A 25,621-nucleotide genomic window follows, 5' to 3' on the forward strand; every position below is an offset into this window, starting at 1 on the left:
TTCTTCCATAGACATATTGTAGAACTTGACCATAGCAATTTGAACCCTACATATATCCACCAATACAAAGTTGTTGGATGCATTCAATACAAATACGACTTCTTTGGAACCATACTTCAATATGTGTGTATTTTCCAGATGCGTTGGCTCACCAATTAGTTCTAAAACTTTCTCATTTAGTTATTTTCGAGCCTTCTTCACGTGAAATAGTTTTGGCAGAGGCATTGATCGCTTAGTTTTGAGGTCTTGCTTAAATCCTGTATCCAATTATTGATAGAGCATATTATATGACTTAGAACTCATTCCCACCTTGTCACATAACCCTTGAGCATCTGTAGCAGTAAACAAGTTTCTCACATCCCTAAGATATTCACTTGCGACACCATCTACGATGTCCCTGAATTTACGATTTTCCAATGTATTTTTGACCATATCCTTGCTTAGGACTTTGGCAATAGTATCATTCTCTACATGAGGGAACATATTTCTCATTGTAGCAAATTGAGCATATATCCATCTATGATATTGTCCACTTCCTTTGGTTAATTGGTGAATTGGTTTAACTAATCGGATGCACCGACGTGCTTCTTTGGGGTGTGATGGCCTTTGAGGGACTGGATCGAGTGGATAAATGCATCCACCAACCCAAAGGTCCATGTTTTTTTTCCCTTCATTTCTTTCTTGTTGCATTGTGTATCTTATTGCATCATCCCTTTCTGTAATTCTTTTGAACATTGGTGCATATTCATTCTCCAATTGAAAGTGAATATCTATCTTTCTCTTGGAAAGTCCTGTACCTGCATCTTGTAAAGAAAAATATATGCAAATTTCAACATTACACAATTACACCCCTTTGATTAATAATAAGTTACAGAGTCAATGCCAATTTTTTTATCAATAGCAAGAACGTCTTTTTTTATCAATAGCAAGAACGTCTAAATATCTGGGAGTAGCAGGCCATCATCAATCCAGCAGCATGCTTCTGGATTGGCTCAAATCACACAATTACACCTCTTTGATTCACTATATCTGTGTTCTTTTTTACCCAGTTGGATCTTGTCTCTTGCTCTTGATTTTAGTCATGGTAGAACCTAACCAACCCCTAATCTGCTTGTAATCTTAGCTTTTAATCTATCTTCTGTTCTATCCAAAATATTCTCTCTCTCTCTCTCTCTCTCTCTCTCTCTCTCTCTCTCTCTCTCTCTCTCTCTCTCTCTCTCTCAGAATTGATCAAAGATATTGATGGACCAAAAAATGGGCCGGCACTGGCTCATGCACTAGCCGGGCCTCGTCACTACACACAAGACAACCCCTCGGCCTCGCGGCCAGGAGCGTCTATCAAAATCTCTGCCTTCCTAAACATTGCGTTTGTAATACGTTGTAGTCCAACTGATCCTAACCCAATATTACTCCTCAGAGGAAGTCCCTTTCACATAGCCAAATAGGCTCGAATCACATACACATGGGGTTCCTCCTACGGCTGAATGCCATCAACCCTCATTTTCCCTTGTTTTTTCATGTTTTACGTGTTTTAGCATATTATTTTGAACCACAAAATGCATATTTTTTTTATTTTTTGATTATGACCAGCAAGAACTCATAGAAAATAGCAACATGAACAGTTTTTATCCCACATGAACAACATTTCATCCATCAAAAGCCATAAAAGCTCAAATTTCCTTTGAAAATTTTAAATTACTGCTTATTTGCGTGTTTTGGGTTTCATGTCCATGGCTGTAGATTTGAAAAACGGCAGCACTTCATGTCCAGCACAATCATCAATCACCATTTCTAGCCCGTGGAGCAATCCGATCCATGCCGGACAAGCCTCCATCATTCTTTCTTCTTCCTTCTTCTTCCCACATGAACTTGCCTTTAGAAGAGAGAGAGGGAGGAGAGAGAAAGACTGAAATCAGAATTCTTCATAGAGACCACCATTTCTCGGGCGAGAGGCGGCGATAGAGTCCACAAACAGAGGGGAATGAAGCCCCATAATCCATTGGGGGGGTTGTTTGCAGCAGCCATGATGCCTCTCATCCATTCATGGCGAAAAAAATGGCGCCCTCTGTTGATCACGTTTTTTCATTCCTCTTCATTCTCTCTCCACGTTTTTTGCTTCATAAGGTGCATAAAATTTTTTTTGGGGGGGGGGGGGTGTCCAAACTCAAAAGGCATGCTCAAATTTGGCCTCCCAAGTGTCCACCTTTTCATATCTTGACCGTTTTCTTGGCCATTTCCCCGTCCGGACTCCGAATTGAGCTGTGAAAAATCATGGGCGTCCGGCTTGGCATCCCGCATTGGCCAGTAGCTCGTGTCAACCCGCACGACCATCTGAAAAATTATGAAAAATCAACAAGTGTCGCTCGGGCGCCTTTAAAGCACTTTGACGCTTAAAATCGTCCTAGATCGAGCTGCCGCCTTTGACATTGAATATTTTTCCCTTGATATTCATAATTTTTAGCTATTTTTAAACACTTTCCGTCACCTATCCCGTCACCTAAATTCCGCTCTCAGATATTTAAACACATTTATACAGAAGCTTGGCTAGTGGAGAACAATAACATCATCTTATCTTCTACCGTAATTTACTCTCTGTCACTCTATTACTTATTTTCCTAGTTCATCTCACACAGTCCTCTCTATTCCCCCCTCCCTTCTCCCTCACACACACACACACACACACACACACACACACACTCACTCACTCACTCACTCACTATATATATATATATATATATATATATATATATATGAATTGACACTTAAGGATTAAACAACAACTATGAAGAATAATAACATCACAGAGATTTAAAAAATAAAGATACCTCCATTATCACTTGATTGCTTGCAGTATAGAGTGTTGAAGAGGAAAATATCTTATAGCATAGTAATGAGGAGGGAGATTGCTTCTAGCAGGGTAGAGAGTGTTGTAGATAGTACTGAGTATTGGTTCAGAAGAATTCGTACGCAAGAAACCATATTCTGGAGGGAAGGAGAAGAGTACACAAAATTTCGGACAAAACTAAAGCTTTGAGAGGGAATGAAGAAATGCCCAGAAATGGGCATATGCTTATCCAAAAATTTACAAGAAAACTCTCGAGTCAAAAAGGTGTCTCTGGGTAAAAAATAATCTTAAAATATGATGTGTATGTCATTTTATATCGTTTTTTAACTTCCGCCCTTTTAAGAAGCAAGAATGAGAATGATTCTAATATATTTTCATGTTGAAAAGTCATGAGGGCATTAAAGAGTCGTATATTAATGATTGGCTCCGTTTTTACAAAAAACAAAATTGTATTTTTTAAGTTATGAGGATTTTGAGAAAAAGTGACCTTATCCTACAGTTTGAGAATGAAATAATAGGTGAAATCTATTGAAAATACAAATACGAGATTTGCTTGATTGTAGAAGATCTCTTATTCTAATATTATTTTGGAATCTATTTTTAGAGAGAGAGAGGTGAGAGAAACCCCTTAAGGGGCAAAAAAGAGAGTCCATATTTCTCCTAATGTCCTTGATAGTAGTATTTCTTGATTTCAACCTTCAATGAGCTATTATAAATTTTGTGGATTTTTCTAAATTGTAATCATATGAGTTAAATTTACACTCTTGTTTAACAATATATAAATGTGAATATTTACCAATAATTTACATTTCATTATCAAGAATACTGATTCAATATCCTTCACATATTAATTTATTTATTTTGAAATTCACTTAATTTTATTAGTATCAATTGTATAATGGGAATATTATATCTCTACCCCCACCCACCCCAAGCAAATGGACCAATAAAGGGACATTTAATAGGCCCCCATTGAAGTTCTTTTATCCATGTGAATTATGTAAGCTATTCTTAACATTTTGATTCTATGCATCATATTATACCTAGATAGAAAATTTTATGGTATTTTGATATTTTTTGTTAGGTAGACATAGTTATAATTGAATGGTTCACAAAAGAGTGACAATGAAGGGCCAATAGAATAAAAATCAAGGATGTATTATTTGGAGGTTTTGGATTTTCTAAAAGATGAAAACAATTACATGACATACTTGTGTGACTTTTATTAAATATATATTAAGTATATAATATTTTATGAAATATATATTAAGTATCTTTTATGCAATATTGTCACTAAATAGAGATAGGATGCATTTCACTTTGAGGTAGTGCTACCTACCAAATGTAAGCATTTTCCAACCAGAGCACAAACTAGTTAGAGAAAATCTTTTTTACATGATTAAACTCACTAACCTGTTGTTGATATCACTAGCAATTGCAAAGACCCTATGGACCACTTATCAAGTCAAGCATTTCAAGTGAGTGGCAATGGCTACCTCTTATATAGCCATGCACGCTCTCGCAAAAGGATGTAATGAGCTTACCATTGAATCGGATCATTTTAGTCCTCTTCCTTGAATCCTTTGATGGCTGCATGATTTAGGATGCTCGCTCAAGCAAGCTCCAACCTCCACACTGCACATGCAAGAAAAGATAAGAGAAGAAGAAGAAGAAGAAGAAGAAGAAGAAGAAGAAGAGCTTCTCCACAATTCCTCACCCTCATGCACTCACACTCTCCCTCTCTCTCACACTCCCTCTCTCTTGCATTAGAAGAAAGCAAGAGCAAGAATAAGAAGAGAGCTAGTTTGCACACACACCAAGAATGAGCTTATCATTTACTTTTTGTTAACCCTAGTGCAAGACAAAGAAAAAGGGAGCAAAAGAAAATTTAAAAAAAAGAGCAAAGAAAAGTGGAAAAAGGTGGCCCGAAAAAAGGATAAGAGGAGAAAAGGCCAAAAGCACAAGGGCAACCCTAAAAGTCGAGGCAAAGGTAAATGAGCATTTTAAAATGTAAAGGAACACTTTGTAAAAGAGCCCCACACTCCCTCCTGTGCAAGTTGTAAAGAGTAGACATGAATAGTTGAAGGCATAATATAAATAGAAGGGAATAGAAAAAGAGGGCTTTGGCAAGATGATCAGTCATGCAAAAAAAGGAAGGGGTGCTCAAAGGGATAAGGGCATGTACAAAAGCCAAAAAGTGAATGGAGGAGAAGCTCATTCTTGGTGTGTAGAAAAAGTGGTTCTTCTTCTTCTTTTTCTTCTTCTTATTCTTCTTCTTGCTTGCTTGCTTGTGCTTGTGCTTGAGAGAGGGAGTGAGAGGGAGTGTGAGGGATTGTGAGGGAGCGAGTGTGTGAGAGTGAGGGGCCATGGTGGAGAAGCTCTTTGTCTTCTCCTCTCTTTTTCTATTCTCTTTTCTTGTCTCATGCGCAGAGGATCTTGAAGGTGGAGAGTTGAGCTTGTTTGATCTTGCATCTCGCATCGTGGAACTACCGGAGTGCTTCAAAGAGGAGGTACTCGATCGAGCATTGAGGTAATCTCACTACACTCGTAGGCTTGAGAGCATGGCTATGTGAGAGGTAGCCATTAGAATTCGACTTAAAATGCTTGAGCAATAAGAGGTTGGCGGGTCTTGGAAGTCAAGCAAATGCTCCCACACTTTGGTTTCCGTGAGATACTAAAACACGTTTGTAAACATATATTGAGTGCTTGGGTGCTCTGAATAAACTAAAAGGTATTTGTATGTGTAAAGTGCTTGAGGTAAGGAAGGAAGGGAATTTGATCTTTGATGCAAGTAAGTGTTTTGGATTTTTGAAGTTTGGATGAGTTGGTTTGATTAGCATTAGCATTAGCTTGTGATTTGTAGGGATTTGTAGGCATTTAGGTAGCTAAAATAGGGAAAGAGGAAGTAAACATCAGTAGGATTCTATGTAATAGCTGGCCCAAATCGAAGAAAAGAGAGGTTGTAATCAAGAAAAGAAGAGGAAAAGACATCCGAGGAGTGTTGGAGAGGGGGTCTAAACCTTAAGGAAGGGGAAAGTGAGCTCATTTTCAATTTCTGAGCTTTGTGTGTGTGTGTGTGTGTGTGTGTGTGTGTGTGTGTGTGTGTTAGGGTGACAGGTCTGAAAGTCCTGCCCTTGATGTGCCCTAAGTGTGAAGTGGGGGAGGGTGTGTGTGTGTGTGAGAGAGAGAGAGAGAGAGAGAGAGAGAGAGAGAGAGAGAGAGAGAGAGAGAGAGAGAGAGAGAGAGAGAGAGAGAGAGAGAGAGAGAGACAGAGAGAGAGATTGTGTGTGTGTGTGTGTATGTTGGAGCTCCAGGGAAAAGAAGAGATTGAGTGTATCGATTTAGAGGTTTCTGGCTATTCTAGGTACATACAAGAGTTCCTTTGTATCTAATCATTCATTCTGGAAGTTCCTAGCACTTGCATCAACCAGGAAGGTCAATTGAATTAAAATTGTGCCTTATGAGCCGTTTGCATTACCGAAATTTGACACCCGTATCACAGAGTCCGATTTCTAGAGTTGGACAATCAGATCGGATAGTTTGAGTCCATCCACTCGGACAACCACAATACTCCATCTAATTAGACATCTTAGCCGGGTCCACCCACACTTTGACTTTCATAGTTGGATAGGCCTAAAATCAGACATGTCTATTTAGACATCGTTAGCGCAGGTCTAAAGTCGAATGGGCCCAAGACTCGGTCCCCATCCGACTTTCATAGTCGGATAGGCCCAAAATCAAACGGTTTAATTCTAGGAATCAGACCTCCGAGAATCAGACACACTAACCAGAATTTGAAAACTGACCAATCTAGCACATCCCAAGCCAAGTAAATCTCAACGTGGAGCAAGGCAATACCCTTGTAGGCATCCATACACATCGGATGGCTCATCGAGCCTCCAAAATTCAAGCCCACAACTTAGCTGCCTAAGAAGAAACCTCAAACAAAGCCCCTCAGACAACTTGCCTAAACGGGCTTAAACGACCCAATTGAACCTATTAGAGTGACCACTTGAGGGAGCCAACTAGAAAAGTGCATTGCATCACATTGTTTTTGTCACTCTCTTAGCACCTAGCAATGCCAAGATGGCTATCCCCATAGAATGGACAGCAACCCTACGGGCATACCTAAACCACCTAGACCCTTCTGACCCATCCATCGAGTGACACTCCAATACATTATGTAGAGGAGCCAAATGAGGATGAGACAAACATAAACCCTTATGTCTCGTATGATCATGAGGGAAACCTCATCTTAATGGAATTTAGATAGGTACTTGGTGATGGTGTTATAGAGGCCTAGGAGGGCAGAGCCAAGACCCAATCTCATGCTGGACTTGTGACCACCTAGGGCAACATATCTCATCTTGTTGCCCTAAACGAGAGCTAGCCAACCAAGAAAATTTTGATTTGAGATGCTTGAGTTCCAAATCACTCACTTATATGCTGAATGTCCCAAGCAAAAACCATCTAGCCGCTCAACCATTGTACCTTTTGTACCTTTGGGGTTGTTTGGAGTCAAGACGCTTGATGTTGAGGCCACTCCCATCTCCTTAATTGTTATGAATAGGACACAAATGAAGAAATCCAGTATTTCATTGCCATGACCTAGAAACCTAGATACTGTCTCAATAGGGAGGAAGACTCGACAACGAAGGAAGAAGAGGGCGAACGCCAAAGTAACATAAAAAACGGATAGTGCGACCACACTAACAATAGGGAAGCAAGTGGCGGATGTAGAGGCCAAGACTTCAACGTGCCTAAAACCGCAGAGAAGGGGAGTGCCAAGGTTGGGGAATACCCTAATCCAAAGTGCCAATTGAAAATAGTCGACAAGGTTAAAGAGTGGGTGAGAGAAGCCCAAGAGCATCTAAAGGATGCTGAGCCCATCCTAGAAGATGAGATTGACCAATTCTCCACTGTGAGCATGCCTGTCTTGCTAATGTGCATAATCTCAAGAGATGCACCCATACCTTGCACAGAATCACGAAGATAAGGCTTAGATGCCGAAGGTAGGCAAGTTACTCGAGACCAGTGGAAAAAGAGTGTAGGACAAGAAAAACGGAAAGCAACTAATGGCCTACTTACGACATTGCTAGTGGCTCCTATAACATTGCCAATTGTGGATCTTCTTAGGCAAAGCCCTTCATTATGGAGAGAATTGAAGCAATGGATAGAGGAAACTAATGAGCTAGGAGTAGTAGACTTGCATGACCATGACACAGCCACGCAGATACCTAGTATCACATTGAACTCGGTGTCTAAGTCCTTGCACGTGAATGCTTTCTTGGAGGGCACAAAGATGCCTGTAATCTTGAAAGTGGTAGCATTAGGGGATGTCACAAGAAAGGGGATTGTAGACATGAGAGAGGGAGTTAGTATACTTATCCATACAATTCTATAGGTTTGGGGTAGCTTGCTCATGGAAATTGCAAGGTTTAATGTCATGCTGGCTAATGGCATGAAAGTCAAGCCATTCTAAGGGTTGAAGGACTGGCCCTTGAAGATAGCACGTGTCCAGTTCTTGGTGAACTTCATTGTTATGAAGGGAGTAGACTATGACATCTTGCTAGACTATTCATGGATGAGGAACACGCAAGTAATCAAAGACTAGGGTAATGGACTCATATTCCTAGGCAATAGATCAGAGGCAGTGAGAGTTGAGATGGACACCTAGATGACCACACCGATCGACTTAGATGCCATCTCCTCTATCTTAAAAGGAACTTAAGCCAATAATTCATGTGGACCATTATGAGTGGGATTGGATGCATGTACTAGCTACAATCAACCTGCTAATTTTGGATGAGGAAGAAGATTATAAGCAGGCGAAGATTATAAGCAGGCTACAAGAACAGCCAATGAGTTCCACAAAGCCGCTGTATGGTAGTTTCCAAGGGGCAAGAACCTACCATTAGTGCCACTTTATATGATGGCTAAAAACCCTAACACGCAGCAAATACCCACCCCTTTCCACGTCCCATCTTACAAACTTGAACTCTAGGGAATTATTGAGTATCTAACAAGGGAGTTAGCTAGTCACCCAATTGCGAATCTCAAGCTACTCTAAGATCTCATAGATGAACCAAAATGGTGATAGAACAAAGTGCATAACCTAAACCTTAGGTACAATTGGGCACTTATCAAAGATGAAAAGGGAGTCGAGAATGGAGACCTAGATGATGAGGAGCAATCAGGAGTAGTATGAAGACTGCTATCCCTCAAATGAAAGTAGTGGAGAAGAGGCCGAGATGATAGAGTATGACACTGATGGTGTCGTGCTGCTATACACACACCGTGTAAAGAAATCTAGGGTGTGGCTTCCTTATAGATTTAGAGAGCCAATGCAACTTTAGGCATTAGTGTTAGTGTCCATGGTTCAAAAATATTAGATTTTTTGGACAAGTTTTAGCCAATTTTTTATATTCTAGATATTATCTCTTGTAAAAAAATCCATAAAAATGTAGAAAACTTCTAGATTAGGATGAGGTGTAAAATAAAGCATGTAGATTTTAGCCAATTTGAGAGGATTATATGTAAAAAGAGAGATTGACAAAATCGCACGATGCACGATCGTTGTTTTCATGCAGTGAACAACACTCCAAAGTGGGAGATGAAGAAGGAGTGATCTGGAAAAATTTTGGCCAAGTGTCCTAGTATTTTACCCCCCTTTTGGAGCTAATGGAAGCATGAGATTGGAAATTTGAGCAGCATAGAGGAAGGTATTATTTTATACACGTTTTTGTCTATTAAAGTTTTATCTTCTCATAATGCAGGAATAAACTGACAAGCTTCATGTCTGTTAGTATTCTTCTATATTTTCTAAATTTTTTTGGGAGTATTCTTCTATGTCTTCAAATTTTTCAAACCCCTTCTCTTTCGTCTACTCCTTTTCGTGAATCTACCTTCACCCTACTGTCTCCTACCCCCACGGTGCACTCTCGACACCAAACGCAACGACACCATGTTAGGGGAAGTTTAAGCTATCATTAGAGGTGAATTCCAGAAGATATTTGGGTTGATTTGGGGCTGATATCTTCAGCCATATTCAAAGAATTAGCTACAACAATGTTCTTTTAATTCATTTCTTACTCTACAAAAGATATCTTGTCAAAATATATAAGTATTATGTGCCCCTATGGCAGTGCAATATTTGTAGATCATTCATAGATGCTTTGAGTTGAATTAAGAGGAGTTTTTTCTCTTATTTCTTGACTATGGTAACTTATCCTTATCAAGAACTCAATTTGAAGCTCTCTTGAAGCAAGTCTCTTTGCCCTACAAGCCTTGTAATTGACTCATAAGTTTTTGTCCCTAACAGTCTACATTGAATGTAATCATGCAAAGTTGATTCATGTTATGGGATCATGTATAAATGATGGGATGAAAATTTGTTTATGATACATGACAACATATTGTACTTGATTTTATAATTTGTGATTTCTCTTACAATCAAGAAAACAAGCTTGATTTGAGTTAGAACTTATGAGATAATACTCTTGTGATGTTTGCTAAGAACATGCAGTTGGAAGCTCTATTAACATCTTCAAGAACTTGGCTTGAAACCTTCAACCCTTCTCTACCATCTTCGGAGTCTAAGCTCTTGAATCCCCATACATCCTTCTCTCTCAAACCCCTGTGATTGACCGTGAAGTACCTCTTGAACCTTCAAACATTCACTATAATCTACTTATCTCTTGAAGACACATCTCCATCTATCTTGTCTATGGTGACCTTCAACCCTACGTGCTGCGACATTGGTGAACCTGATATGAAGGTCGGTGTAAGAGAACTCTAAGATGGGGGATTCTTAAGGAGATACTCTACAACAGTTGGTGCACATATTGCAGTAGACTCAGCAACAACAAATCCAAATGTTACAACAAAAACAACAAAGGCAAGATGAAGAGAAGATTGATTCCACAACTATCAAGGCCCTAGAGAAAGTTGGTGGGCAGGAATTAAAACAATTTAATGGTCAAAATGTCTCTCTTTTTATTCACTTGTATGTCACTTGTATGTCGAGAAAATGCTCTTCTTTGGTGTACCGCAATATGCATGGAGTTGCTATTTTTCCAGACTAGCCAAGCATGGTCTTCAAGAAAGAATCCATGGTCTTTTTCAACGAGATGCGGATTGGGCTGCATTCAAATAAGCCCTACGTGAAGAATTCTTCTTAGAAGACTTTGGCCTTATGATGAAGAAAAGTTTCATTGATTGGGTTGAGAGACCCAACAAAGGTTTAGCTGTAATAGCTTTATACCATGAGTTTGAAAGTAAATTTGGACAACTTGATGCTGAAGACCAACAAAGTATGGAAGGTCAGAAGATTGAATTATTCCTTAAGGCTACAGATCCCATTCTACAAGAGAAGCTTGCTGATCACCTAGAAGATGCTACCTCCAAATCAGGAGTCAAGATTACATGGACAAATGTTACTGATGCAGTTAACATGATTGCTCGAAGAGAACGGATGCGACTAAGATTGGGCTCTACTTCAACTTCAACAACTCCATTGATGGAGCTTGTTCTACCTTCAAAATTCCCTATTCCTTTGAATAATCAACCAACTCTTTCTTCTTCTATTTCTTCTAAAAATGATGTCATAGATAAACTCATTAAAAGCATGCGTGACCTTCATCTAAATCTTACAGAAATTAGTTCCAAGGTGGAGAAGCTGGATGTCAAAGTTGAAGAACGAGGACGATCATCAACTCAAAGACTCATGAGAGAAGGCTATAAGAGGCGGTGTATTTGATGTGACAGCCAACAACATGACAAGAGAGAGTGTTCTGCATTCCGTGAGGCTGAAGCACAACCTGGGCGGTCCACTAGGATTTACTGTATGGTACAACGTGAGTGTAAGGGAGGGGGGTTATTTAAGGGAAGGAAGATACATTTTATAAGGTAAGGTCCCATAAATAGGGGGTAGATAAGGAGTATTTTCATATATTTCTTGCATGCAGGTGACATATCCTTATAACTACTAGTGAATCCCCCGTGAAGCACAAAAGCTCATCTTTTTGAAAGACAAAAAAATTCATGCAGCTAAAACTGGTCTTCCACTGGAGCCAAATTTTGGCAATGGTGGAATGAAGAAAATATTAGAAGATTTAGCTGTAAAGAATGACTACGCAGCAATTGATGCAGCTACCTATGGGCTACAAATTGAGCCAACTAAATCTAATTTGAATGCATGTAAAGCTAATGTGCAATCTAAAGTATGGATGCATGTATTAGATCTAATGGAACGTGGCAAAGTAGCGAAAGATGATTTGACTAACTCCAGTTAGTGCATTCGAGGAATAACTGGTTGGAAAGAACCGGTAGATTCTTTTTCTGCCTTTGCACATTTGGCTGACGTCAATCATAAAGAAGACTTGATTGAAGAAAAGAGAAGAAGAGAAGATGAACCAGGGCCTTCCTCTTTTGGCCCTCTGAAACGGGTAACTAGAAGAAAGCCTAAACAACCAAAGCTTGTTGAAAATATAATCCCTGACCAAGAGATGGAAGATTCACCACAAACAAAAAAGACCAAAGGAAAGAAGAAAGGCAAGCAACTAGTAGATTAAAAATTACAGTGTGACATAAAATCTGCAATCGATCTCAAACAAGTTCTAGAAGAACGAATTTTGGGAAGTTAAATTGAGTTCACCTTAGGTGAAATTCTCAGAATTTCCAAACATGAATTTCATGATGTAATTATTAATGTAATCAAAAGAAAAAGACAATATGTTGGTGATGATGCTGAAGAAACAGTGCATGCTTTTTTGCAAGCTCTTCGAATCTTTGTGCATGATGATGAAGAGAAGCTATCCACACAAGGAATTCAGCTTGAAGTAGTTAAAGAGCTAACTGCAACAATTGAAGCTAAATATAAAGAAAGTATGGATGAAAAAATTAAATAAGTAAAGGCTAAAAATGTAATGGTCGACTGGTCCAACCCAGTTGGGCAGCCCACGTCTCAAAAAAAGGTTGTCTACAGCACATGCATGATGAGGAAGAAGCCTGATTCATTCCAAGCAGTCACTACTCCCGTACACATTGGACAAGATCAACAACGGAGACAGTCATCAAATTTTGAGAAAAAAGAAACACCATATATTGCACTCTTAGACCATGGTTCTGAGATAAACATCATGGCAGGGAGTCTTTATGAAAGCGACGATGGCCCATAGATGTTGATCCAGGTTCGCGAATGAGAGCTACAAATAACTCTTCTAGAGAGTTATATGTTGCATGTCCTAATGTGCAGGTAACTATTGGAGACATAAAAGACAATTTTCACTTTTTTGTTCAAGACTATTGTAGTTACCCTATCATTCTTGGGCAACCTTACATTTTTGAAGCCCACTAGGAAACAAAAGCTCTTGATGAAGGTTCTTCCTATGCTCGAATCCAAAGCAAGGATAATGAACAAGCTGTCCAATTTCTTACGTGTGTGTTAACCATCATCGAAACAGAGAACGACTGCGTGATTATCCTGTGCCTCCTAGTGCCTAAGAACTCACGGGTTTTCGGGGTGCACTGCTGTAAAAGGAGGCTATGGCAATGCGTCATGCAAAAAGATTGAACCTCGTTATCCTACAAAAACTGTGTCTCTAGAAAATTTGTATGTATGTACAACCAATAGTATGGGATTTTCTAAGTCTCTTTCAACCATGACTAAAGCTGAAAGAAAATATTTATGTCGTGTAAAAAGGGAGCTGAAAACTTATGACATGATGGTTGAAAATGAAGATATTTCAGGCTCTTTTTTTGGATTGATTACTACTGACACATTGGCTAAAATATATGCAGCTACTCATATAGAAAATCAGGCTAAAAATCAGTCCATAGAAGTATGTACATTGGATTTTTATGAAACAATTCAAGAATTTGTTGAGCACGAAGGCATTGGTTCACTCAACAAGGCTAAAGTGCAAGTGGAGACAAAAACAAGACGGTGGATAAGAAAGTCAAGCATGTGGCAGTCCTACTATCTCCTAAAAGTGAAGGACTGACTGATAGGGCAACAAATCAGTCAAGTCTTCAAGATCCTTCCAATATTGGTCACAAGCTCACACTGAAAGTATAAAAGAGCTCAAAATAGGTGAAAATTATTTCCTTTCGCCAGCTTAAAAACACTCTTTTATGCAAATGCTAATGAAACATGGAAAAGCTTTTGCATTTCAGCCAAGTGAAATAGGCTATGTAGATCGCTCCTATGGTCATTTTTACGGTCCCACATGTGCCTTGGAACCTCAAGCCCATTCTGGTTCCAAGGGCGCATTTGCCCAAATTATTGAAACTTCTAAATGAGAAGATCAAAATGAAGATTTTAGAACCTTCTTCAGCACCTTACTCAAATTGATGGTTTACCGTGCCCAAGAAAAATGGATCCTTATGATTCATTCAAGATCTACAGCCTGCTATTCATGTCATAATCATTTGTAGTTAACCATATTCATGATTGTGATAGGATTTTGACAAGGCTAGAAGAGGTACATCTTACCCTTTCTAGAGCTAAGTTGATTTTTGGAGTAGAAGAAGTCCTAGTGGTTGGACATCTATGTGGCCCCTACGGACGTAAACCTTCACCAATCAAGATAGATGCCATCAGTAGAATGCAAGAAAAATGCACAAATATTTCAGAGGTGAGAAGATTTCTTGGCGCATTTGTATTCTATCTCATATGGATACCACATTTTTCTCATGTAGCCGAAAATCTCAATCAATTATTAAGAAAAGGCCAAAGATTCTCTTGGGGGAAAGAGCATACTCTCACTGTATGCAAACTAAAGAAGTTGTTAATTTCAGTCCCCACTCTCAAAAGGGCTGATTATTCAAATGGTCAACCCATCATCCTTACTGGGATACAAGTCCCATTGGGATAAGATGGGCTCTTGGCCAAGAAGACCTTGAAGGTAACAGGCATGCAATTCGTTTTGGAGCAAAGGTTCTCAATGAACGTCAAAGAAGGCATGCACAAGTAAAAAGGGAATTGTGGGGAGTTGTAACAACATTAAAGTGTGATCGTGAATACTTTATAAGTGCTTCTGTAGTGGTAGAAACTGGTTATCTTTCACTCTTGGTCTTGATTGCCAACTACTCTACACCTGACATTACTATACTAAGATGGATTGCATATATTAAATCTCTCAACCCCGAATTAAAGCATATTGCAGGAAAGGCGAATCCGGTTGCTGACATGCTATCACGTGCAAGATATGAAAATAAAGAAGAGCTGATGGAAGAAGATGAAACTAAAGAATCTATACTTGCTGAATTTCATTCCATGGCTGTTGAAAGTACCTTTTGAGTTGCTGCATATACAAACCCAAAGCTAAATCTTGCAAGTGAAGCTAATCTTTTTAATGGTATAGCATTAAGTACAGTAAGAATAGGAAAAGGTATTGTTGTAAATCAGCATACAACAACAAAGATCAAATATTTATTCATGGAAGAAGGGTGGTCAACTAGAAGCCAGCATGCTCATTGCATTGCTCAAGTTCTAGTTCATTTCCTTAAAGAAGATTGACTAAAGATTGGTCAATATTTGAGGACAATGAAGAAGAAAGTGACTTGGATTGATGAAGAGTTCAAGCATATTAAGTGGAAAGCTTATAGCTTCTTTCTTAAAAATGGACATCTATGGAAGTACGCAAAGAAGAAGAAAGGAGCACCTATCCGACTTTTAGGTAATAAAAGGTTGCAACTATAGGTAATGAAGGAATTTCATGAAAGCTTGTGGGCTGGCCATAGAGGTAAATGGCAAATCTTTACTAAAGTCAAAGAAAAATACTGGTGGTAGAACATGTATCGAGATATAGAGCATTTTGTTGAAACCTATTATGTGTGTCAAATGTATTTTATGGTCAAGCATCGAGATGGGTTACAACCAACTTATCCCTTGTCTATACACTATAGATGGGTTATTGATCTTGTAACCATACCTACAGGGATATGGAATATGCAGTATTTAGTTCTTGCAAGAGAAGATCTAACCAATCAAGTTGAAGGTAAAGCTTTAACAACCAAGACCACTCAAGCTGTTTGTTGCTTTTTTCTTGAGGAAGTGTTTTGCAGATATGGATATGTTGGCAATGTAACCGCAGATAGAGGAGAATTGGATACCGATGAGGCAAGCAACTTCTTTGCTCAATTGGGCATCAAGTTGGCTTTAACATTAGCCTACAATCCTGAAGGCAATGGAAAGAGTGAGAGAGGACATCAACCTATTCTCAAAGCTCTACAAAAGTCTTGTAGAGGAAAGATGAAAGAATAGCCTAAAATGCTACCTTTTGCATTATGGCCTTACCGGACTACTCATAGTACAGTGAATGGCTATATGCCAGCTAAACTTATTCATGGACAATAACCAATAATGCCAATTGAAGAATCTACTCTCACATGGAGTCTTCTACCTTGGGAGAAAGACATCAGTAGAGAAGAGTTGCTGACTTTGCGTATATGGTAGCTAGAAAGAAGGCCTAAATATGTTCAAGCAGTTATTGAGAAGTTAAAAATAGAAGACTAAAAAACAAAAGAAGATTTGATAGGCAACATCGACTTTAGCCAAAGAGCTATCCAAGAAACTGATTGGGTGCTTGTCTATGACAACATCCTAGATAATCAATGTAGTGCTTCTAGGAAGATAGTAAAGTGTTGGTTTGGCCCACATGTGGTAAAGGCCATTCATGACAATGCCACATATTCATTGACTAAATTGGACGGGACAAGGTTGAAGATACTCGTAGCTAGAAAAAGAATCAAGCTCTTCAAATGAAGAGAAAGTTCAACATATGAGTTAGAAGACTTGCATATAATTCAAGAGCATGAAGACATAGAGGAAGAAGAAGAGGCAGAAGATGAAGACATTGACATGGCACAAGATACTTCTTCTAACACTGCAGATCCGTAAGACTTTGGCACATGCCAAAGGATGTGCAGGTTAGGAGGGGGTGGATTTCCTGTCGCTACGCGCACACCGTGGAAAAAAATCTAGAGTGTGGCTTTCTTATAGATTTAGAGAGCCAATACCACTTTAGGCATTAGGGTTAGTGTCCATGGTTCAAGGACAAGTTTTAGCCAATTTATTATATTCTAGATATGATCTCTTGTAAAAAATCCATAAAACTATAGATAACTTCTAGATTAGGATAACGTGTAAAAGAAAGCATGTAGCTTTTAACCAATTTGAGAGGATTTTATGTAAAAAGAGAGATTGACAAAATCGCGCAACGCATGATACGTGTTTTTAGGCAGTGAACAATACTCCAAAGTGGGAGATGAAGAAGGAGTGATTTGGTAAAATCCTGGTTAGGTGTCCTAGTATTTTACCCCCCTTTTGGAGCCAATGGAAGCATCAGATTGGTGATTTAAGCAGCATAGAGGAAGATATTATTTTATATATGTTTTTGTCTACTAGAGTTTTATCTTCTCATAATGAAGGAATAAACTGATAGGCTTCATCTTTGTTAGTATTCTTCTACATTTTCTAATTATTTTTGGGAGTATTCTTCTACATCTTCAATTTTTTTGAACCCCTTCTCTTCTGTCTACTCCTCTCCCTGAATCTACCTTCACCCTGCTATCTCTTACCCCTGTGGTGGACTCTCGACACCAAACGCATCAACATCGTGTTAGGGGAAGTTTATGCTATCATCAAAGGTGAATTTTGGAAGATATTTGGGCTGATTTGGGGCTGAAATCTTCATACATATTTAGAGAATTAGCCACAACAGTGTTCTTTAAATTCATTTCTTACTCTACAGAAGACATCTTGTCAAAATATGCAAGTATTATGTGCCCCTATGGCAGGGCAATGTTTGTAGATCATTCATAGATGCTTTGAGCTAAATTAAGATGAGTTTTTTCTCTTATTTCTTGGTTGTGGTAACTTATCCTTATCAGGAACTCAATTTGAAACTCTCTTGAAGCAAGTCTCTTTGCCCTACAAGCCTTGTAATTGACTCATAAGCTTTTCTCCCTAACAGTCTACATTGAATGTAATCATGCAAAGTTGATTCATGCTATGGCATTATGTATAAATGATGGGATGTAGAGTTGTTTATAATACATGGTAGCATATTGTACTTGATTTTATAATTGGTGATTGCTCTTAGAATCAAGAAAAAAAGCTTGATTTGAGTTAGAACTTATGAGATAATACTATTGTGATCTTGGCTAAGAACATGCAACTGGAAGCTCTATTAACATCTTCAAGAACTTGGCTTGAAACCTTCAACCCTTCTCTACCATCTCCGGAGTCTAAGATCTTGAATCCCCGTACATCCTTCACTCTCAAACCCCTGTGATTGATCGTGAAGTACCTCTTGAACCTTCAAACATTAACTATCATCTACTTATCTCTTGAAGACACATCTCCATCTATCTTGTCCAATTTTCTTGCCAAACCCTTGTGGTGACCTTCAATCCTACACGCTGCGACAATGGCCGAGTGACCGAAAAAATAGAGGTAGAATCCAAGCCACATAGAGGCAATGCATTTTCAAAAGAGGAGTCTTCAAAAGTGAATGTGATCGCACTTGACTGAATCACTTAAGTGTGATGATGGACTACAAATAAGCAATGCGCTAGTCCTGCCAAGTGTCATGCTTCTCTTTAGGATGGAGTGAACACTCAGAGTTGCGACCATCGGGAGAAACTATATCCTCTAGTGAGGGTTGTAAGTTCAACTCAGAATCGGAGGTAACTCTGATGACAATTCAGAGATACCTGGACCACCTAAAATCAAACGCACTAAAGGTGACCTACCGGTCCACCTAAGGCGTAGAAGGTTAAAGGAGGGAAAGAGAGGACAACTAAAAAGAATGGAAGTCAAATAGCAGAAGAAGCCCCAAGACCTACCAAAGTGTTTCACCAAATTCAAGAAAGGGGACAAGGTAGTGATCTTGTTGGGTGGAAGAAGACAAGGACAGACGAGTGAACTACTAGAAGGACCTGCCAAAGAGGAAGTTGACTTGGCAACGGGTCGTCTAAGAACTTTGCATTTATACAATTTTGTAGTCCCACGAATAATTCTTTTTTCCACTTCTCAGAGGGAGTCCCTAAACATGCTGGTGTTATACACCACGTAACACACACACAGGAAACACTCCTCTTGATTGATCACCACGGCTCCACTACGACTCTCCTACACCTCGAGGGTTGGCCCCAAGATGCATTGTGGAACATAAAATGTTGAAAGTATAGGCATATGAAATCTCCTTATATAGGAGTGGAAGAGTAGGTAGGTGTGAATGGTCCTGAGGGGAAGGGGAAACCCTAACCCTAACCAGTTGGGGCTATATAATTAGCCCAGGGGTCTACATCAACCTTTGAGTGAGAGTGACCCAAGTTGTACTTTCATGAGCAACTGAATAAGCAAGGCTTGTTCTTGTATTTGTGAACTCTTCTCTCCCTCTTGTGAAAACTTCAATCTTTGCTTTCACTCTGATTTTCCACATGGTATCAAATCCATGTCTAATCCTTCAGCTTCCCTAAACCTCTTTACACACCTAAGTGCACAAGAATAAGTTTTTCCCTCTCAGTTACCTTCTTTTCCACCATAGCCAGCTTGACCCACCTTGTTGGAGAACCTAGGGACATCAAAGAAGAGCATCTCAGCTCCTAATTTCTTCTAGAGATCTTCTCCCCAACTTAGGGCACTTCAATGTGGTGCACTAAACACTGAGATTAGGTGACTTGGAGGGCATCATTGCTCAGTTCCCAAAAATCGATGCAGTTTTGATAGCGTGAAGTTCCAGAGCATGGCGTGACCTATAGGTGGCACAATCTTCATGGCTATCATAGGGCTATTCCAGCCCCTATGGTGGACCATCTTCACCTAAGAGGGTTTTCCATAATTCCTCTCCTACAGTCTATTGTGATCAAAGCCCTAGCTGTGGGTCTCCTAGTAGCCATAGCCAGAAAGCTTCAAGCTTTCCTATTCTCACTTTTTTCAATCTAGGCATTATCAACAGTGATTCTAATCACTGAAAAACCCTTTTCAAGATTTGTTACTGCCATGTGGAGCTTAAATGTAGAGTTTCTTCTTATTCCATGGGCACTTGCTAAGCTCGTAAAGATTGACCTTCATTATTATGAGTAGAAGAATGGAAGTTGATACAAGTGCTTCTTAGCACTACTGATGCATTCAGCTAATGTTTCCACATGTTTGTAGTTGGTAAATTAGAGAAGTGAGTATTATTTTACTCTCTTCTGATTTATCCCATAGCATAGAGTTGATTGATAAGCCGTGTTCCATTAAGAACTCCTCTAATAGGCCACATTATCAGGAGGAGCCAGAAGTGCGGTCTAAGCTTACTTCATTGAAGCCAAGGACAACAGTCAAGCACAAAAAAAGGGTTGGGTCAAAGGCAAGGACCTCCTAAGTCCTATTTTGAAATACTCCATATGTATGATTTTCAACCATTCTCAACCTTGAAGTTTTAATTGTAAAATCTACATTATTATCATCCTTGCACTAGTGGCCCTTGTAAAGGATTAGACACTGCTACTTGCACTAAGCAAGTAGTAAGATCTTCCTATGGCCTTAGCCTATGCCAACCTTTGTCCTTAGATTCCTAAATTTGATGACATAGAATTTTACCCCTAGCAAGTACTCATTAAGTACAAAATGATGGAGAGAGGTTATTGGCCTCTCATTCAAGGGACTAGAGCTATTGATCCTACAAATCTTTCTAATGTGGAGGATGATCAATGTGCTCAAGAAATAATCATGTTACACTTCAATGAATCCTTGATTCATCATGTTGATCAACTCTCCATAGCCAAGGAAAAATGGGATGAACTTGAAAAGCTCTATGGTGCTACAAGTAAAAACACTAAGATTTTCCTTAAGATTGAATTCTTCAGCCTAGAATATAGAGAAGGAGAAGACTTGGGAAATTTTATTTCTCATATGAAAGGCCTCATGACACAACTTTCTTCAGTGCAAGCACCATTCCATGATGAAGACGCTATTGCCATTCTTTCAAAAGCAATCAAAAAGGTCTTTCCTACACTTGTAACAACCCTTACTAATGTTCCCAACCCTACCTTGGCAAGTACCATCCAATCCTATTTGGATGAAGAAAAGAGGAATCACAAAGAAGAAAGCACCAATCAGATATCTACTCCAACATCTTATGACCAATCCTTGGTGCATAAAATTGTCAATAAGTGTACTTTTTGTAAAAGGAATGGGCATATTTCAAACAACTATTGGAAAAAATACCAAAAAAAGATGAAATGTAATACATGCAAGAAGACATGACATATCGATGCCAGGAGGCGTATTCCATGATGGATTCCGCGAGGTTTTGTAGTGGATTCTATAAAACTATATTTATTTACTGGGGCTATACACAAGGTGGATTCCTTGTGCGAGAATTTGACGGGAACGCTTGTCCTTTTCGGGTGTCATGTTAATTTAATGTGCACGTGGGTGACTCCATAGTGGGTGATTCCACAAAATACATATTTAAATTAATGAACGTTTATGAGTTTAGAGTGCACTCTTATTAAATTAAGGTTAAGGTTAGGATGGAGTTCCAACCTATTTATTTATTTTGTAGCTGAAGATTGCTAGGTATTCACTTTTGTTGATTTAATTTTATTATTTTCTAACAATTGTGAATGCTTCAATTGATGTGTAGGGTAGGCGACGGTGGCGTTGGGAAGCACTGGGCGATAGTGTGTATTCAAATTACCTAGAAAAATTATCATTTTTAATGGGCGGGCATCTTATCATTAAAGATATGGCACTAATATTTATTTAGGCCCACTTATTTATTGAAGCGCTTAACAAATATTTATTATTTTGTATGCGCATCGGTGCACGGTTTAATTATTTCATTATTGGACATTGTACTTGGGCACAACTCAACTCTTGGGCCACCCAACCTCTTTATTCTTTATTTGGAAAAAAGCAACACAAAAGATAAAACATGCTTATTTGTAAAATTGGGCTATTTTTGAGCTTTGAGATGAATAAATTTGAGATGAATAAATTTATAAATACATGCCTTGTGGAGCGCTCACACAAGGCATGGGGGTAGATTGAACCTAGTTGGTCTTTTTGCCTCATGTCATGCAAGTCTATTCTCTTGATTTTTGAGCTTAAAGTAGAGTTTTTGTTCTTGGGAACCTTCCGACGCTCGCTACGTATGCATACAATATCCGATTTGCGCACCAATGGTATCAAAGCAAAGTTGAGATCAAGGGCTTCTAATCGCTTACCATCTCGCACGAAGGTGAAGCTCCTAGAAAAAACGGGCTCTACAATCACTCTCGTGACAATCCATCAATACGAACGTGTTCCTGACAGTGAAGAACCCCCTACTGTGCTATTGGATCGCGAAGGACCTCTCTCAGGAAGCAGAGGACCACTTGGGAAGTTCCTTTATCAAAACGTTTTTTTTTCTCAGAAAGCAAAAACTTTCATTAGTGAATTGAAGATTGTAAAGCTTGATAAGCTTTATAATAAAGCTTAATCCCTCAAAATCCAGTGTCTGTGGCGGCAGTATGTTTTTTACGGCGTTAAATCCATCAACGATGTCCTATCATCTCGATTCGTTTCATTAAATTTCTTAAGCTTTTTAATAAAGCTTAAGACTCTAAGCTTTTTAAAGCTTCAAAGTCAATCTTAAAATTTTCCTCTAGTGGGTATTCACATGGAGTTCTTCTACAAATCAAGCCCGAACCAATTTTATAACTCCTTGCAAGCCCATGTTCACACTCATGCTGTGATAGAGATAATTTCCAGCAAACAGAGTGCTATATACAGTCTACACGGGAAAAGTATTCGTTGAAGAAGGATTTCATCAATTTTCGTACCTGCAAAAAGGAGAAAGATCGTAAAAAAGCCATTTAAAAAAAACAGGCCTTGTAAACCCGACTTTGACGACGCTCATCCTACTAACAAGATTTTGAGTGTGTGAGTTGTTTGAAATTTTGCAGGATGACCGATCAAAAAATGAAAGATTTTATGACCGAAGGTGTTTTACTGGAACCAACAGTGGAGCAAAAACTGAATCTAATATTTATGATGCAGCTTCAAGAGGAACGAAGAGCACATCAAACTTTGCAAGCTCAATTGGCCACTCTTCAATGATCTACTGTCGAACAAGATGGACTGCAACCAGAAGATGTTATATGATGTACGATCTATGCAACACTCGAAGCACAATCTATCCGGAAAGAAGCCAAGATAAGTAAAATAAATTTCAAATTTCGTACTTTTAATGGACTATATGAAGAAAAGATTGTTCTCGCTTTTATTAGTCAGTTTGATGATTATTTCCATGAAGAACTGTATGCCGAAAAAGACAAACTCAAGTGTGGCACTAACCATTTAGGGGACAGAGCATCACTATGGTGGACTGTTGTCCGCAAAAGTATTGATTGTCCTACTACTTGGGATGCTTTCCAAAAGAAATTTTTGTAGAATTTTCTTCCACCTCAATTCCACTAAAAAGCAATCAAACAATGGAATCTTCTGCAACAAAGAGATCATGAGCCTATTTCATAGTATACCGAGCATTTCTGGAATGCCTTATTGCAACTTTGAATGCTCGAAGATGTACCTGAGGTGATCCATAAGCACAAGTTTATGTTTGGTTTGCTTGGTCACTTTTATGAGGAGGTGAACATGTTCAAGCCAATGACTCTCGAGGATGCGATTTCTTAGGCCCATGATGCTGAAGACAAAATTCGAGGACAAGAGAAGCGACCACAACAATTCCCAACTAACGGTAACTTTGGTACAAAGCAATTCAATTCTAACTTTCAAAGATTCAATCAAAATCACTTTGTTCTGTCTTCTTTCTGTAAATCCTGGACACGACCCCCCTCTTTACCAACAAGCACAAATCCAAATCCTAAGCCATCTTTCCAGCCAAATCCCAACATTTCTAAACTCCCATCCATTACCAATAATGTTTCCAAATCCAAACCCATAGTCTACTACAAGTGCCATTAACCTAGACACCTAGCGGTGAATTGTCAATCCAAAAAGCCAATTGTTCACATCAACTACTTGGGAGCGACTGAAGATGAGGACCATGAAGAAATGCCCGATTTCACAGAAGACGATGACGATATCGGTACTACTTCAGATACTTTACCAGGTATGCCAAATCCTCATTCTTTATTAACGATGAAATGTCTTGTGCATGGTAGAGAAAAGATTGTTTTACATGATGATGGGAGCACACATGATTTTATTTTTGCAAAATTAGTCAAAGCATTGAATTTACATACTGTTTCAACCCATTATCGCATCAAGGCTGCATTCTTAAGCACTAGATACAATGGAACATAAGAAGTTCATGACTTAGAAATTAAAATTGGCGATTATGTTGAGCACATAAATTTCTTAACTGTGCCTTTGCAATCTAGTGACATTATCTTAGGAATGCCTTGGCATCATAAATATAATCCCGATATAGATTATTCCACGCATTCAATGGAGATTCATTCTAATGGGAAACAAATCACATTGCATGGTACACACATCCTTGATAATTTTACATTGCTTAGTCATATACAGGCTAAACGTGCATTAGGAAAAGGTAGCAAATCATATTTAGTATGGGTGAATGAAATTGAAGCTAAGGAAAATCAGATGCATCCTAGGCACACACAATTTCTTTCACAATTTAAAGATTGTTTTGCTATTGACTTACCACCTGGCTTACCACCTACACGTTTTAAAGATCATAAAATAGACTTAATTCTAGATTCTCAACCACCATGTAAAGCACTCTATTGACATAACCAGAACAAAAAGAAATTCAAACCCAAGTTGAAGAATTGCTAACCTGAGGACTCATTAGGCCCAGTAGTTCTCCTTTTGGTGCACCTGTCCTATTAGTCAATAATTAAAATAACGCCTATAGGATGTGCATTGATTATCGTGCCCCAAATAAGATCACTGTCAAGAATAGATATCCGATCCCTAGGCTAGATAATCTCATGGATAAGCTACAAGGGGGCACAATATTTAGCAAGATAGATCTTAAATCTGGATACCATCAAGTACGACTGGATACATATGATATTTTCAAAACTGCATTTAGGACTCAATTTGGACATTATGAATTCCTTGTTATGCCATTTGGTTTAACTCATGCACCAGCCATATTCAGTTGTATGATGAATTGCATATTTTTGAAGCATCAACATTGTGTCATTGTTTTCTTTGATGACATATTGGTTTTTAGTAAGAATGAAAACGAGCATTATGAACATTTATCCTTGGTTTTCAAATTATTAAAAGAGAATCAATTATATGCTAATCCTGAAAAGAATGAATTTTTTCAAACCCACATTGAATACTTAGGACATATTGTTTCATCTGACGATATTAAAGTTGATCCTAAAAAGATAGAAGCAATTTTGACTTGACCGATACCTAAAAATGTGCATGAATTACGTTCTTTCTTTGGTCTTGTTAGCTTTTGCAAGTGAGAAATATTTCATTGCTCGCATTGCCTTTGACAAAATTATTAAAGAAAGGTATTGTATATCATTGGTCTGAAAATCAGTAAAATTCTTTTGATTTATTGAAACATGCCTTAACACATGCCCCTGTATTGCAACTACCTGACTTTAATAGACCATTCTTCCTAGTAGTCATTGATGCTAGTGAGTCTAGAATAGGAGCTATCCTTATGTAAGATTCACATCCCATAGCCTACTCTAGTTGCAAAATTAAACCATCTGAACTCAAGTATTCTACCTATGATAAGGAATTGCTAGTAGTAGTACAAGCTTTATGTCAATGGA

At 38.6% G+C, this 25,621-nt stretch overlaps 1 pseudogene; it reads left to right on the forward strand.

Annotated features, from left to right (window-relative positions):
- Positions 1–25,621, forward strand: part of LOC148017318 (ras-related protein RABA1f-like) — a 165,692-nt pseudogene that overhangs the window by 134,829 nt on the left and 5,242 nt on the right.

The sequence above is a fragment of the Lygodium microphyllum genome, chromosome 22, assembly GCF_053477565.2.
Source record: "Lygodium microphyllum isolate KBCC chromosome 22, Lygodium_microphyllum_v1.1.10, whole genome shotgun sequence".
NCBI classification, from domain to species: Eukaryota; Viridiplantae; Streptophyta; class Polypodiopsida; order Schizaeales; family Lygodiaceae; genus Lygodium; species Lygodium microphyllum.